The sequence below is a fragment of the Tachysurus fulvidraco genome, chromosome 6 (assembly GCF_022655615.1).
Source record: "Tachysurus fulvidraco isolate hzauxx_2018 chromosome 6, HZAU_PFXX_2.0, whole genome shotgun sequence".
Taxonomy (NCBI): domain Eukaryota; kingdom Metazoa; phylum Chordata; class Actinopteri; order Siluriformes; family Bagridae; genus Tachysurus; species Tachysurus fulvidraco.
In genome coordinates, this window is record NC_062523.1 from 13,955,720 (window position 1) to 13,963,947 (window position 8,228).

The following is an 8,228-nucleotide window of genomic DNA, read 5'->3' on the forward strand; positions in this document are numbered from 1 at the left end:
CATGTGTGGATGGGGCTCAAGGTGGAAGGCAGTATAATTTAAAAACAGAAAATTCTCTCTTGCTTTTTCTCACTCTTGGTCCTAAGGCAACAGTGTACTTGAAGAAATGGTAGAAAGATTTAGTTTTGGCAAACAGTGCTGACATTCCTATTTATCTCATGTAGAAAATAGTGAATGAAAAATGAAATTAAAAATCGTATTCAATTTAAAACAGTACACTCAGTTTGAAGGCCTACACTTTTCTGTACATAATTTTGAATATAAAATAGTAAACCCAGGGTAAGTATAACATCAGCTGTTGTATCTCAGCATGCATTAAATGGCTTTCAGGATGGTAAAAAGCTGGAATTGTATTTATTTTTTGTATTTATAAACTGTTTATTTAGAAGAGTATTTGGAGAGGTTACATCAGCATGCACTGCCTAAAAACCCACTGTCAAACATGCCAAAATCCTGAGAAAACTGCCCCCACATAGGCTAACACTCTCTCATTCTTTCTCTCATACTCTCTCTCACACACAGAGGCACAAACACAGCTGTCTTTCTCATGCACTCAGCACTCAAGAAAATAATGATCTTCCCCATCCCCTGTTGAGCCCAGAAAAGTCTCTGGAGAAATCACTTTCTGTTAAGGTGCTGCTCTAGATACTTTGAAAATGGAGAAAAAAAACCCTCTCAAATGAAGATGTGAAATGTGAAACAAAACAACACACTCACTGCATATATCCAAAACAAATTGGCATCAGAATCTCTTTTTCACTGAGGTTTAAATTGCACAAATCTGGATTGCTGCTGGCTTTGCAGAAATCACTTTAAAAATGGAGAAACAGGTGAAAGAGTGGAGCTAGAGCACATCACACATTTACTGCAGATGGGCTTGAGAGGCTCTGGTTATGTTAGGATGAGCATAACATGATATTCATGGTAACAGAATGTATATTTAGCCCCGGCTAACCCTATGAAATAGTCAGTCCTGACACCCAATCCCAGCGTCCAAAATCTCTAAAAGAAAACTAAATATAACTGTCTCAAGTGACAAAAGAGCAGGACAAGGACCAAGATGACCTACATCCTTAACTCAAGGCCATATGGTTGCTAGCTTGCAAAAATGTTTGGGGGAAAATCTGTTGATATAAGATGACATGAAAATATTCAGATCACCGCATCTCAGTGTCTACGCATGCAAAGCCATCACAAACTCGGCACACATGGGAGAGCTGAGAGGCTCCAGCAATTCATCATATATCAAAGGCCTGTGATGACAGCCAGATGCAGAAATAAGACCTTTGATATCACACTGAGAATGTGCACCTACGTGTGACTGACGTTTATCAAAGACGAATCCTTTTAATATCAGTGATTTCATCCTTTCTGTTTGTGATTTCCTTTTTTTTTTTTTATCTCTGGGGCTCGGAAGAGTTAATAAAAGATAAGTAAAAAGAACTGAGCTCTGTTTGTACACAGATTACTCACAGATGACATGCAGTCTGTTTTCTCAAAGCTTTTCCTGATTGTTGATTCACATCATTTTCAGTATATCTCATAAGGGAACAAGTTATCTAAAGAATGCTGTGAATATAGCATAACATTCATATTGCTTTCAGTATTTTTGTATTTGTTGTGTTCTGACATTATGATGCACCGATAGCTTGGGTCTGGCTAGTCAATATAAACGCACTGAATTACAAATCCTCTTCATTAGAATAACTAATCACTTTATGTTGGTCTAAACACAATGTCCATATTTTATTACGGATGTGATTGTGTCCAGACCAACATAAAGTGGATAGTGAAGATAGGTGAATGTATAAATTAATGACATACTGTAGTTTTATCTTAACAAGTGAGTCTCATGGACACTGCTCCCCTGTGGCGAAATGGTGGCATGTCAAATTCTTTCTTTTGTTTACAGAAAACTAAAGTGTCACTCATAAACAGCTACACTTGTCTACAGTACATTGCTGTCACATTAGACAAAATCTATCTGAAACTGTAAACTTACTAACCTCTCATTAAGCATCAAATCATTTCAGAATCATAATACTTCCTTCTCATTTGCAGTAATGAGATGAGATTATTTAATGAGTTGATTTGCTCCTCAGCAAGACGCAGCTGAAAATGGCATCGCTATTCATGATTTTCTTGCAATCACTTACAAATACAACATTCCTCTATTCCATCTATCTTCCCTTTCACATATTAACTTAGACTCAGCATTTGTCTTCATTAAAACACATTGAGTATGACTGCACATTTCTTCTTCTCTCTATAGAACCCATCAATCTGAGGCATGCGTTTAATAAATCCAGGACAAAACATGGAGAAAATACTGTAATAAAGACTCATGAATTTTGTTGTGACCCTGTAGCGCATTGTTCTCAAATTACGACAGCTCTGTACAGGCTTCAGAAAACCATGTTGAACACAAATCAATGAGCAAAAATGATAGTTATTGAGTCTACTGAGCATTTTTGACTGTCGGCTAAAGCTTGTTTGCTGCTGTAGCATTTTCTCCTGTGTAATTACCATCAAGGCTTGTCTGTCCATTAATTTTACTCTGGTCACCTTGCCACAACACAGGAAACAAAATCAATCTTGAGAGAAACAGAGAGGTAGATGAAGTATGCTTCACACGGGGAAAAAAGTAGAGAGAGAGAGAGAGAGAGAGAGAGAGAGAGAGAGAGAGAGAGAGAGAGAGAGAGAGAGAGAGAGAGAGAGAGAGAGAGAGAGAGAGAGAGACAGAGAGAGAGAGAGACAGAGAGACAGAGAGAAAGGCATGAAGGATCAGCTCTCATTAAGATTCATTAATAAGCAAATGACTGGGCTTAGGGTCAAAGAATGTAATCTGGAAGTTAAGCAAATTAGACATGAGCTATCACTAAATATAATGAATTACCACATTGTGACTTAAATCACTTTTCACCAATTAATTCAGTGAGTGGGTGGGAACTCCACTATTTTTTTCTTTTCATGTAATTTATGTACAGTATTTATTGCAGAGTCTCTGGAAAATATGGAATAATAAATACTAATGGTGCATGAATCCTAATGAATCTAATCATTCATTCATTCATTCATCTTAGTAATCACAATGGTGGATCCATAGCCTATCCCAGGAACATGTGACATAAGTTGGGAATACACTGAATGAAGGGCCGATTCATTACATGTTACCATGTGCACTGACACATGGGGCAACTTAAAATAGAAAATCCACCTAGTTTTTTAAAGAAGGGAAGCAAATAGCCCACCCATAGGAAACATGAGGGAAAACTCCACAGGAGCAGTAACCAGAGCACAGTCTGGCCATGAACACAACAATTTGTCCCAAATATCTCTAAAAGTGCTTAGACAAGTGTTTCTAGGAGAAGATGTTGTGCCATGGAGTGTAATCAGTTCTGCCACATTTTGTCTGCAACACTGATCTTTTCATTGGATAAATGGCCTTAGAGGTGACTGGTATGGCTTCTTGGGCATGGAAAACAGTTTTCATGTAATTAGGTTTGCTACTAAGACCTTTCTATATCCTCTTGCGTTTACAGTTTCAACAGCACGGCAGGAGAGTAATGCTTTATTAACAGCCTGTCCTCTCTGAAGTTACGTCTGAACAATTAGTCTATAGAACTAAACACGTACCATGAGTTAGTGCAAAGTCACACATTGTGGCATGTTATTAAAAAATCCCTGATTTGTAGACCAGTATTTGGCACTGCATTAACAGTATTTACAAGAAAGATGCATAGTAGTGCTAAACAAAATTGAGCAAAAATATGTTCTCACTATGAAAGCATGGCCAATTTTGCTCTTTGGACTCCCAGCCAGAGTTGGCTGTGTTCTCATCAGGATTTGAACTTCTAATCTCTTTCTGATAAATACAACAAGCTTTCAGAAGCTTCTAAAGGTTTTGCAATTTCTTGCAAAATCTGCTAGATTTAATCCTGAGACACAATAACTTCATCTCTAAGGTATTGCTTATACAGTATATAACTCTTTAAACACCATTTAGACACACAGATCTGCTCAGTTATTGTCTTGGCAAGAAACTTTGAGAGAAACGAATCCCAAAAGAAAGGCATGCAACTACTGTACTGTAAAAGCCTGTAGTGAAAGGTTTGCTAGGCTTATTTGAGACTTAGAATGATTTCTCATCAAAAACGGTTACATTTTATTAAGATGACTCTCTGCTTTCAGCTCAATGATGGCTTCCGTAATAGGCACAAAACGTATCTTTCCCTCTGCATTAAATCAATCAGAAATAATGTCACTTACTACACCAAAAAGAAATAAGATGTCAGTAGTGGCATTTTAGATTTTTTTCAAAAAACCCATGACAAAAATTATTTTCAAACCCGAAAAGATTTCAGATATACATGTAAAATATGCAACATTTTTGTAGCTACAGTAGATCAATGAGACGAATGCCTTCTTTCTCAGAAGAGATGAGACTTAGGAGTTTCCTTTTTTTCTCATTCACATATTCACTCATGTTGACATTCTTATTTGAGTAAACAACATGAATGAAAGAAACTTTCTTTACTCTGATATCTTATTAATCCCAATTTCCATCACAGTGGCAACACAACACCTGAGCAGCTCTTGTGACACCGATAAACAGCAATGCAGTATTTATGCATGTTCACTTTATCTTTAATTAAGACTTTCTCCACACTCTTGGGACAAGATACTAAAAATATCACAATACTAAAAAAACCTTCATATCCCAGGTGTAGCACATACAGTACATGCATACAGGTGATCTTTCATTTAAATAATAATTAAAAAAACAGCCTTGTCCCTTTTTTTGCTGTTTTTTTTATCTCCTCTCTTACAGGTTTATGTCTTGAGATTATTTGACATATTAGTATTTTTTTTATCCAGGATTATTTTTGATGCCACTCTAGATATGCATGTTTGCCAAATGGTGTTAACTGAACTATAAATGCACCCCACACAATAAAGAGCAATGATATTTAGTGACCTAGTTGTTTTCCATTCAGTGAGAACACTGACATTAAACAGTTTAAGTCATGTGTTGCTTGTGCAGAGAACAGAGTTGTGCTTCCTTTCTATCAGCAGTGCAGAAAGCAGCACACTGCATTTAAGCTCCGTATTTCCATAAACGTTTATATTGTCTTGCTAAGCTGCACTGATTTTAAAACAATATTCCCCCTCCCTTTGCTCCCCTGTGCCTCAAAAGTGCATTTCAATTAAACCTGGCATGAGCGGACATGGGCTCTGCACACTTTACTCCATATTTACATATTTGTATGCAGAAAACATCCAATTGTATTTTCAGGCAATTTAACCAATGAGGCTTTTCCTTTTTCTCTATCAAATTCAAATCTCAGTTGTGCCAAGCAGCTTCCACAGATACAGCCGTGACATGACAGGAAATGGTAATTGCATCCTCATACTGAATATTAGTATGGGTATGAGTTTATAACAGAGTTGTGCTCCTTTATGCACCAAAAATGCATCACTGGATTAAATTCATAAATTCTTAAACCAATCACAGCACAAGGTTCTGCTCCCTTTGTGCAAAAGAAAGGATAAAAACACTGACATGATAACACAACAATCATACAGAAGAAACATTCAATTACACAGTTTTTCCAGAAGAATCTAAATTAGTTCTCATATTAATTTAAGATCCACATGGGAAAAAAGAATCCATGGATTCTAGTGTTAGCAGTAAACATACTCACTGTTCATGAGTTTTCAGGGATTGTTTCTTCCAGTCTCTGAATAGGCCTTTCAGATTTCTAGCAATATCCCTGAATTTCAGACTGTGACCCTGTGTGTGTAAGTGAGAGAGAGTGAGAGCAAGAGAGAGAGAGAGAGAGAGAGAGAGAGAGAGAGAGAGAGAGAGAGAGAGAGAGAGAGCGTGAGAGAGAAAAAGAGAGCAAGAGAGATAGAGATAGAGTGAGAGCAAGATAGAGAGTATTCTGCTATCTAGAGATCGTATATATAGATCTCTCTACTACACTATATATCTTTCTCATATCCTCTCTCTTCTCCGAGAAGAGCGAGAGAGAGATAGAATAAAGAGTTGATTTGGGGCTATTGCAGCTACTCCATTTCTTGATTGAATTTCCATTGTTGGGGAAACTGAATCGCTGTCCCACAGGACACGGCATGAACTATGGAGACATGGTTAAGTATAAAATGGGAAATGTAGATATTGAGAAGGAAGAGATTTACAAAATCTCCTAAATGCATCACATCAATGCATTAAAATTATCATTGTTATATACTTATAAAGCAGAGAAAAATCATTTCATTGCATAATTTTAATTCATTTACTTTCTTGTGCAGTCCCAAATAAGGGCCATAAGATAGCCTTGTCTACCTGACATCTATGCATAATTCAACATCACCTGTGAAATGTGAGGATCGCCTGGTTGTCTCATATTTCTATGTTCTATTCAGGAAAAGCTACAGCTTTTACAGCTAACTGACTCCTAAAAGGACCGAATGAAGCAACTCTACATTCACAGTCAGCCAATGAAAGTAAAGGTGAAAAGACCTCGAATTTGCAGCTGCATAGAGGATGGCTTTCTTATCGGCTGACATGTTATATGTAATACATTTGACGCTTCAGGTTTTCTGAAATGCAAATAGGGTCTGTTGTGTTGCTTCGAGATCGAGCCTGACACCATCATCAGCATACTACAAGCTTCACCTGACAGAGCAAGGACAAACAAGGTCACTTGTATCATAACCATAAATTCCACTCGCACCTAATTACCATAAAGAAAAAAGGCACACAGAGTGGCTTATCTAATGAAAACATGAAATATCTTTCTCACAAATCCTCCGCTATCCCTCACACACACACATACACACACAAATCTTCCTTGCTAAATAAAAAGTCACACAGGTAAATATGTTTAATGCATGCCATTAATACAAATTGCTGCACCCCTGTGGCTGTAAAAAGCAAGCACCGCTCCTGTGAGACACCAATATCATATAATGATTTAAAGTTTTAATGAGCTCCGGGCTTCAGCGATAACACACATTTCCATTTCCATGTCATGCTCTGTGTGCAAATGAGTCATCTAAAAACCAGTTACAGTTCCAAACAGGTATGAGGAGTCATGAAAGCAGCAAGACCCACCCTAGAGAGCTGCCATTTCAGACAGAACAGAGTTCACACTGCTCATTTAGCCAGAATGAGATACAGCTGTGCATGATTAGTGCAGACAGTTTAATGAGTGTGAGGCTGCTATCTGTAGATCAAAAAATGGATCATTTATTTACAAACACACGACTATAAAGTAGGACAGCAGGGTGGCACTGTGGGTACAGATGCCTCCTTCAAACTTAAGGACACTGTTTGAGCGGAGTTTTGTGGGTTTCCATCCATGTAGGTTTTCTTTGTGTTCTGCAGTTTTCTCCCACCTCTATGAGGGCCTTACACCTGTATGAGTAAGAGGGTAAATGTGATTACATGCATAGTGCCCATCTAGGGTTTATTCCCACCTCGTGTCCTGGTTTAATTGTTGTTGTGTTCTTCCGGCTGCTCCCTGTTCAGTGTCACCACAGTGGATCCTGTGGTCCACATATTAGATTTGGTGCATCTTTTTAGCACGGATATGCATTCTAATGCAACCCTTACATTTTATTAGGCTTGGGCTCTTTAGTGGGTAAGCCCCATGCCCAGGAATCAAACTCAGGCCATGGCAATGAGAGTGCAGGATCCTGCCACTGGACCACCATGTCCTGGCTTATTAAAGGAGTCTGACACAATCATAATAATAATAATAAAAACATTTTTAAGGCACACTAGTTCTCCTAATTAATGACTTAGACATTAATTTATTTCAAAACGTTCTTTGAATAGTTCTAGTTCTTAGTTTCCTAATAAGAACATTTTCTAATAGAGAAATCCTCTGGTACACAGGAGCTTTAATGGTTCCCTCAGAGAGACAACTTGAGAATCATTCAGGACTTTTTATTCCCTGCATTTCATTTGTCTTAATCAGACAATAAGGATTATTATCTTTTTTAAGCCACACTATATACACTACAACGACTAAATAAAGCCTATGGTGATTAAATTAAATTGCTGGGCCAGTTATCACGTATTGTACTGTTGTTGCTTTTATAGAAGCCTGTAAATGTATGTATAAACCAGTTTGCAGGAATTGTTGCCAGGCATTATCATGATTACAGGAAGATGGACACAGGTGCAGTTATTTTTCATTGGAATTATTTTTAGCTCC